This window comes from Bison bison, unplaced genomic scaffold, assembly GCF_000754665.1.
Source record: "Bison bison bison isolate TAMUID 2011002044 unplaced genomic scaffold, Bison_UMD1.0 scf7180017864101, whole genome shotgun sequence".
Lineage (NCBI taxonomy): Eukaryota > Metazoa > Chordata > Mammalia > Artiodactyla > Bovidae > Bison > Bison bison.
In genome coordinates, this window is record NW_011494673.1 from 656,106 (window position 1) to 663,531 (window position 7,426).

At 41.0% G+C, this 7,426-nt stretch overlaps 1 non-coding gene across 1 annotated transcript; it reads right to left on the bottom strand.

Moving 5' to 3' along the window:
* Positions 1-7,214: 7,214 nt before the first annotated feature.
* On the bottom strand, positions 7,215-7,286 carry TRNAC-GCA. Its single transcript has one exon. It is a non-coding gene; the product is annotated as a tRNA-Cys (tRNA).
* Positions 7,287-7,426: the final 140 nt, after the last annotated feature.

A 7,426-nucleotide genomic window follows, 5' to 3' on the forward strand; every position in this document is an offset into this window, starting at 1 on the left:
ATATAGGTTATGGCCCATGGGCACACACAATGATAAATCTCTGAAGGCTGCAACCACTGAATCAGGCAGAGAGGGTGGGCAAGTGCTGCCACCCCACTTCACTCCAGACCCTGCAAGTGTGGCAGTGTCTGAAATTTGCAGTTTTCTCAATGCACAACTCTCCAGAAATGTTTGTTGGTGCAAGTCCATAAAAAGAGATTGACCTGCCTCAGTTAAAATACTGTACACGAGCTTTAAAAAGGCACAGGCAACCTTGCCCGGGAGTCCACATCCTAAGGGTAAGAGGCCTGGGGCAAATTCGTTGGTTAAAAACAAGACGTGTTGCAACTTACTGTGACTCTCATAGGCGCAGGGTCAGAGAGAAGCCATTTTTATTCCGTAAACCTGGGAGTGTTCAGTCTGATTTTGCATTTGCCTCTGGACTTGGTATAATTACGGGTGAAAATAAGGCCCCTCTGTATTTCTATTCCCCTTGCTTTCTGTGAAGCTCTACCCCAGAGGAAAGTTGTTTTAGTAATCTGGAAATGAGAAACCATGTGCTGAGTCAGCAAAGACCCTGCACCAAGCCAGTTCAGTAACACTGCTGTGTGTTCCACACACTCTCTCTAGGCCTTGTGGAGATAATGAAAAATATATTGGAATTTTCATGGCATAGAAATGCCCACAAAGCCTGTTGGCAGTTGAAAGCCAGATTAAATGCTGTGTCTTCTAATACAAGAAATCTGTTCTGATCATGTTTTTTAACAAGCATGAGACCCAACTCCATTGAATACAAGAGGACAAGACAAATGCAATTCTCCAAACAACCCAGTATATATATATATTTTCAAACAGTTTTGTTGCAGAATGTTTAAACATTCCTTTCTGCTTATGTTCTTGTGACAGATGTTCAAGGTGGCTCCAGTGGATACAATCTGATTTTTCATTTTGAATCATGAAAAGCATTTCTCAAAAAAGCATCTTTAAATGATTCAAGTCTCCTTGCAAATCCTGTTGGAACCTTGGAAAAGGCAGGGACCCATCGGTCCTGCTTTCCCCCTTGAGTGCAAGGAATAAATGTTTTCACAGAGAGTTACTCGGAAGGAAACTCACTTCTTAAGCTGCTAAGCAACTAGTTTGGAGAATGATATCTTATCTTTTAACTGTAGTCTTATCCAAATTTGCAAAACCGGAGCATTTCAACTTTGGAACAACATTCCAGATCATAGTATTTTTAGCGACAGTATTTCTGGGAATATTTCTTCATAATTCTTTTAATCGTATAGTTGCAAAATGTGTGGCTTTTTTCTTAAACTAGCATATTGCATAAAAAAACCAGCCAAAAGTTGGCTTTTTTTTCATTTGTCTTTTCTATCTCAAAACCTAAATGAAATTAGTACAACTTTTATGCTTGTACTATTTGAATTCTTAAAGACATAGCAGAGTTTTTAAGGTTGTTTTGGCATAATGCAAAAACATCTGGATGTGAAATGAAAAATTTAGTCTGTCACCCAGGTTCCAGATGTTTGGTACTATGTAGACAAAACATCAGGATGAGTGACTGAAATTTTTCTCTCCAAGCCAGATGGTTTAGTGCCTGGTGCTTCTATAAGGAAGCATATTTTCCTTTCTCTAAACATCACATCCTACTGTATCTCACGTTAAGGCATGATTTACGCTCTTTCATCGACAAAATGCCGGGCCATTTGGAGTGCAGCAAAGCAATCTGTAAATGAAACTCTAATATGGCAACCCACTCCAGTACTCTTGCCTAGAAAATCCCATGGATGGAGGAGCCTGGTGGGCTACAGTCCACGGGGTCACAAAGAGTCAGACACGACTGAGCGGCTTCACTACAGGAGTCCAAGTCCAAGTGTTCATGTGTACTTAGAAGGGAGTGGTGGTGGAGAAGCCAGAGATGGGGAGACAGGAGAGAGAGCCTTGTTCAATAGGGGAGTGACTTGACTAAGGACATAGCCTTCTAAGACTCCATTTGTGGCATGCTATAATCTGACTTGCGCACTAGCCTAGACAGGCCTGCCTTTTGCCTGAGGTGCACTTGAATGTGAAATACCCTTGTGTCCTCTGAAGCCCTCTTTCCCCTTTATTCATGCTTGAAACATTATAAAACAAGTAAATGTAATATAACCTTAAAACATGCTTACTTATGAGCATTACACAGGTAGGCAAATTCTGTGTTTGAAAAGTAAGAAAGCAATATGGTGAATATTTTAATTGGTCAAAAAACATATTGCCAATGAATAGATTTCTCTTCATGTGAAGTGTCTTCACACATCCACTTGGAGATGAAGAAAGGGTAACATTTCTTCCTTCCTGAAAGTTACAGAGATTTCAAGTCATGAGCAGAGTCTGAGCTTTTCCAAGTGTCTTGGGCTTAGCCATGTTGAGAAAGAAGGACAGATATGAAAGGCCTTCCACTAGAATCAGCAGATGAAATCAACCCAGAATGAATTCCATTCTACTTATTAACCTCACATGCTCGCTGGGTTATAGAAGAGTGTTTAGACAATGAATGGCAGTGAATGTTAAAACATCATAAAATTTGACCACATAACAATTGCTGCAAGAAAAACATACCATTTTGAATAGACCTTCTTATAACTCAGAATCTGAGACTCAGATAATAAGACCCACAATTTCAATACTGGCCCCAAATCAATTTTTTAAAAATAGTTTACAGGGATCTAGTAGAGTTTCAGGGGTACACATATTGAGTCATCAAGAGCCTCAAAAGTCAAAAAGGAATCTTTAACACTATATAAAACAGAATCACAGTTATTTTTCTTGATTGCTATAATTGGGATGTTTTTGTGACCTTTTTTGTGATGCATTTATTAGAATAATAAAATGAAAGAGCTGGAAGGAACTTAGAGCTCATCCAGGCCTCTTCTCTCCTTTTACGGATGAGTAAATTGAGGGGCAAAAACATTAAAGGACCTACCCAAGGTCACACATTGATTAGTAGTAAAGTCAGAACTGGAATTGCTGAGTTCCTGTGGTGACTCACAGAGTCCGAAGCTCATTCTACAGCAGCTTGCCTTCAGAACATTACCACTCAGAGTCACAGATTTCTGAGTAGTGTTCAAGACACCGACACCCATCACTACAAGCTGGAGACAGCTCAAAACCATTCAGTCATGTTACACATCTAAGAACTATAAAACAAAGCCAGCATGAAGGCAGAGTTCCCCCATTTGTCTCCATAGTAAGAGGGACTATTGCAAAACAGAGCTAATAAAACTTGCGCACATCAACAATTTGGCTGGTGGGCCTGATAACAACAAATGACAGCTGAGCTTTTTATAGAGAACTTGAAGCACCTTGGAAGAATGCCATGCACACAAACTGCTACAGTCTCTCTTATTTTGAAAATAACATATTCAAACATTCAAAATAAGTGACTTTGATGGGGAGGAGGAGGTGACTGTAGCCATGTCAACCCCATTCTTTACAGAAGAAGACAAAGTGTCCCACCTGACTCACAGCTGTCTTAGCTCCCTGTTCCAGTGGCTTATATGATGAAATGGAAGATTAGGATGCATTGGGTAGGTGGAAGGGAAGGACAGGGGTGGGAGAATCAAAGAGAAATATGCTAGCATGATGTATATGTCCCCAGTCTGAAGACCCTACGACGTCTCTAGCTCTTCATGGATGGCATGAGCCAAGGAATTGGTCTCACACCTGCTGTTATCAGGACTCATACCTGATGTTATCTTCTGTTTTATGTTTTATTAAACATCAAAATGAGAACTCAGAAGCGTTACTTCTAATGAAAGGCAGACAACTCTTCATCATGAGCATTTTGGTCCAAGAAATGCAAGTAAGGATAGCGATTAGGAGAAATAGAGATGGGTGAAGTTTGTGAAATCAAGACTCAGTATTTGGAGCTGTGAGAAAAGAGATAGTTATGTCTTCATTGGCCTGGAGAGAAAGGAGATCCTGTTAAGGTCTTCTCTTCAAGCTGATCCAAGGTCAGTGCCTTCTGCGATTCAGGATCTGGCCAGAATTTGAACTGGGGGATGAGGGAGGTAGTGATGCTGGGAAGTGAGGTCTGACAACCTATATTCTTTCTTTGAAATGCTTAGGGGAGCAACTATACCAGCCAAAGTTAAACCAAATAAAACCAGCATGCCCGCTTACCTCTTTAATTTACTCTCCCAAACAGATCATCATTTGGGCTATTCCCCTGAAGTCAAGCATGAAATCTATTTAGCTGGAGAGCTACCCATTTCCTCTGACCTGCAGAAGAGATGCCCTGTTCTTTCAGAATCGCTGGAATGCCAGAATCCGAAGAAAACTGGAGCCACATGCCTGGGCCTCTTGAGATCCTCCCATCCCTGCTTCATGCCAAAGGAACATGCTGACAGAAATGCAGCAGACTTGCAGCGCTTGACCCAGAAGCACAGCTGCTGGTTCATCGGCAGAGGTCATCGTGTGACTTTAAGTTGCTATGGATTTAAGAGCGTCTCTTATCAACTGGAGTACTTAAATCTCTTTTGTCCCTGGGACCTTTTGGGCAGTTTTGTAAAAACCTATTGGCTCCTCAGAAAAACTGTTCTTAAATGCCCAAATGATATTGAAATCAAGTTATCAGAATATTTTAAAGAAACAAATTTATGAGGTAGTTATTAGATTTGCTTTTTTATTTAACCCATTAAATGCAAAATCTCGTGGTGGGTCTAATACATTATATAATATTGAAATAGGGATAAGTGTGAATAATAGTTCAAACTTATCCACAATTATGTGATATGAAGGGATCTGTGGTTTTATTGCTGACCAAGTCACAGGGACAGCCAGTGCTGTAGTTTATTGCCTATGTGCATAATGAAAAGAAATGCTAGTTTGTAGAAATGAAGATGTAGTTTTTTTCACATCCAAGTTTATTGACTTCTGCTTTTATTTGATTGCATTTCCTATCACTCCCCTTCCAAGTGAAGGGCCCCGTGAAGGAGGACGAGGAATGGTTCTAATAGTACAGTACTTTGGACATAGACAGTGGTCATAGCCATTTGAATCTATTTTGATTGGATTATGCTGGGCCCAACTTGGGAGTTTAAACACTGAGCCTGTGGTATTGGACTTGGTCCTGAGGTGAAAAGTAACTTTATACTCTAATCCAGTAGAAGGGAGATCTTGAGAAGTGTTCCCTTCCCAAAAAGTCACAGAGGGGAGTATCGGAGATCACCTGTCAAAGTGGGGTGGGGAGGGAAGGCATAACAAGAGCCAGGAAGGATTTGATAAGGTGAGTGAGTCACCTCTGCTGGGGGAATGAGCCTAGGGTGAGGCTCAGGCTAGAATGTGAAACAGAGGGACTCAGGGAAGGATTGTTGGATGCTGATGGCAGGCAGGGAGTCCCCCAGGAGGATGACAGTTCCAGCCTCTAAGACTTGTGGCCACAGAGGAGACAAGTCCAGGCATGAGTCAGAAATGCTATAGCCTCCACCTAGGGACTCTGTAGCAAGCCAGGAGAGCAGAAGGGATAGATCTACAGGTCAGGACAGGACAGCCTGCAGCCTAGGAACCGAGAGCACAGAGACCCAAAGCAGAGGGTCTTCCTGAAGTTAAGTAAAGAGATTGATATCATGAATGCCACTCAAGAACTTCCATTCATCGAAAGACATCATTAAGAGAACGAAAAGGCAGACCACAGACTGTGAGAAAAAATATTCACAATGTGTATATCTGCAAAAGGATTCATATCTGAGAATATGTAAAGAATTCTTATGAATCAATAAGAAAAATACAAACCAAAGTTTATGAATGAACAAAAGACTCAATAGGCACTTCATTAAAAAGGATATCCAAATGGCCAACGACCAACAAGCATATGATAAGGTGCTCAAGGTTATTTAGTCATCAGGAAAAAGCAAATTAAAACTTCACTGAGACACACACATTACAGAAGGGCCCAAATTTAAAAACAAAACATTGACAATATCAAGCACTGGAGAGGATGTGGAGCGACTAAAATTCTTACACTGTAGGTGGGAACTGGTAAAAAGTGGTATGACCAGTTTAGAAAACTGGCAATAGCTACTGAAACAAAGCATCAGTTTGTACCCTAAGGCCCAGCAATTCCTAGGTAGAGGCCCAAGATTGCATTTGCTCAGCAATTGATGTATAAGAATATAGCTTTACATATTTCCCATGTTTATAAATAGAAATATTATATAAAGTTATATAGATATATATAACATTATTCATTATAGCACTAATGTGGACACAACCCAAGTTGCAGTCTGTTTATGCAATGGAATATCATATAGCAATGAAAAAGATGAAACTCTTGTGATCCACAAAGTGGATAAATCTCACAGGCATAACGTACAGTGAAAGAAGCCAGACACCAAAGAGTACACACCATGTGATTCCATTTACATGAAGGGAAAGCACAGGCAAAACACATCTATGGAGCTAGAGGTTGGGATAGAATTTACTTTTGCAGGGGGTATTGATTGAGAGGGGGCACAAGGGCACCTTCTGTGGTGCTGAATTATAAATATTATTGACTTTCTGAAAAGTGATTTGGAAATGCAGTCAAGTAAAAGCAGCTGGCTATGCTGTGGATTCAGTCCCTCTGACTGTGGTTTTATGTTACAAGAAGATTTCACTGGGCCAGATGAGCATGAAGAGAGTGCAGAGGCCAGCGACAGACTGGCACAAGATTTTTACAGTAGCTACATCTGACAAAAGGCTTGTATACAGTTAAAACTGTACAGAAGATGCAGTCTAGGGAAAAAAATAACTGAATGGCCAAGAAGTATAAGGAAAGGTTATTCTTCAGGGAAATTCAAATTAAAACCACAATTTGATACTAATATACATCCACCCAAATGACTGAAATTAAAAAGACTGGAGACAACCAAGATGGATGGTATCTTGAGCAATAGAAGTCTCCTACACTGCTGATGGGAGTGCAAAATGGGATAGCCACTTTGCAAACTGGCTGTATCTACTAAAGCTTAATGTGCCCAGCAAGTTAGGGCTCTGTGTGGCTAGTTTAGGAACCAAGTTAAATAAGAACAGGGGAAGCACCAGGGATTTTGGCTAATGAAGTCCACCAGGCTTAGAAAAGTGAACTGAAGTGAAGTTGCTCAGTCGTGACCGACTCTTTGCGACCCTGTGGACTGTAGCCCACCAGGCTCCTCTGTCCATGGGATTCTCCAAGCAAGAATACTGGCGTGGGTTGCCATTTCCTTCTCCAGGGGATCTTCCCAGCCCAGGGATCGAACCTGGGTCTCCTGCATTGCAGGCAGATGCTTTATCCTCTGAGCCACCAGGGAAGACCCCATACCAAATGTCTGGGTTTTCCTTTGATTCTAGCAAAGTTCATTATGCAAAATCCCAGCATTGTATAGGTTTAAATAAAGGGGAAGAGGAATTGTCCAAGCTTAGTTCAGAATAGTAATGGAGGTGACAGGTT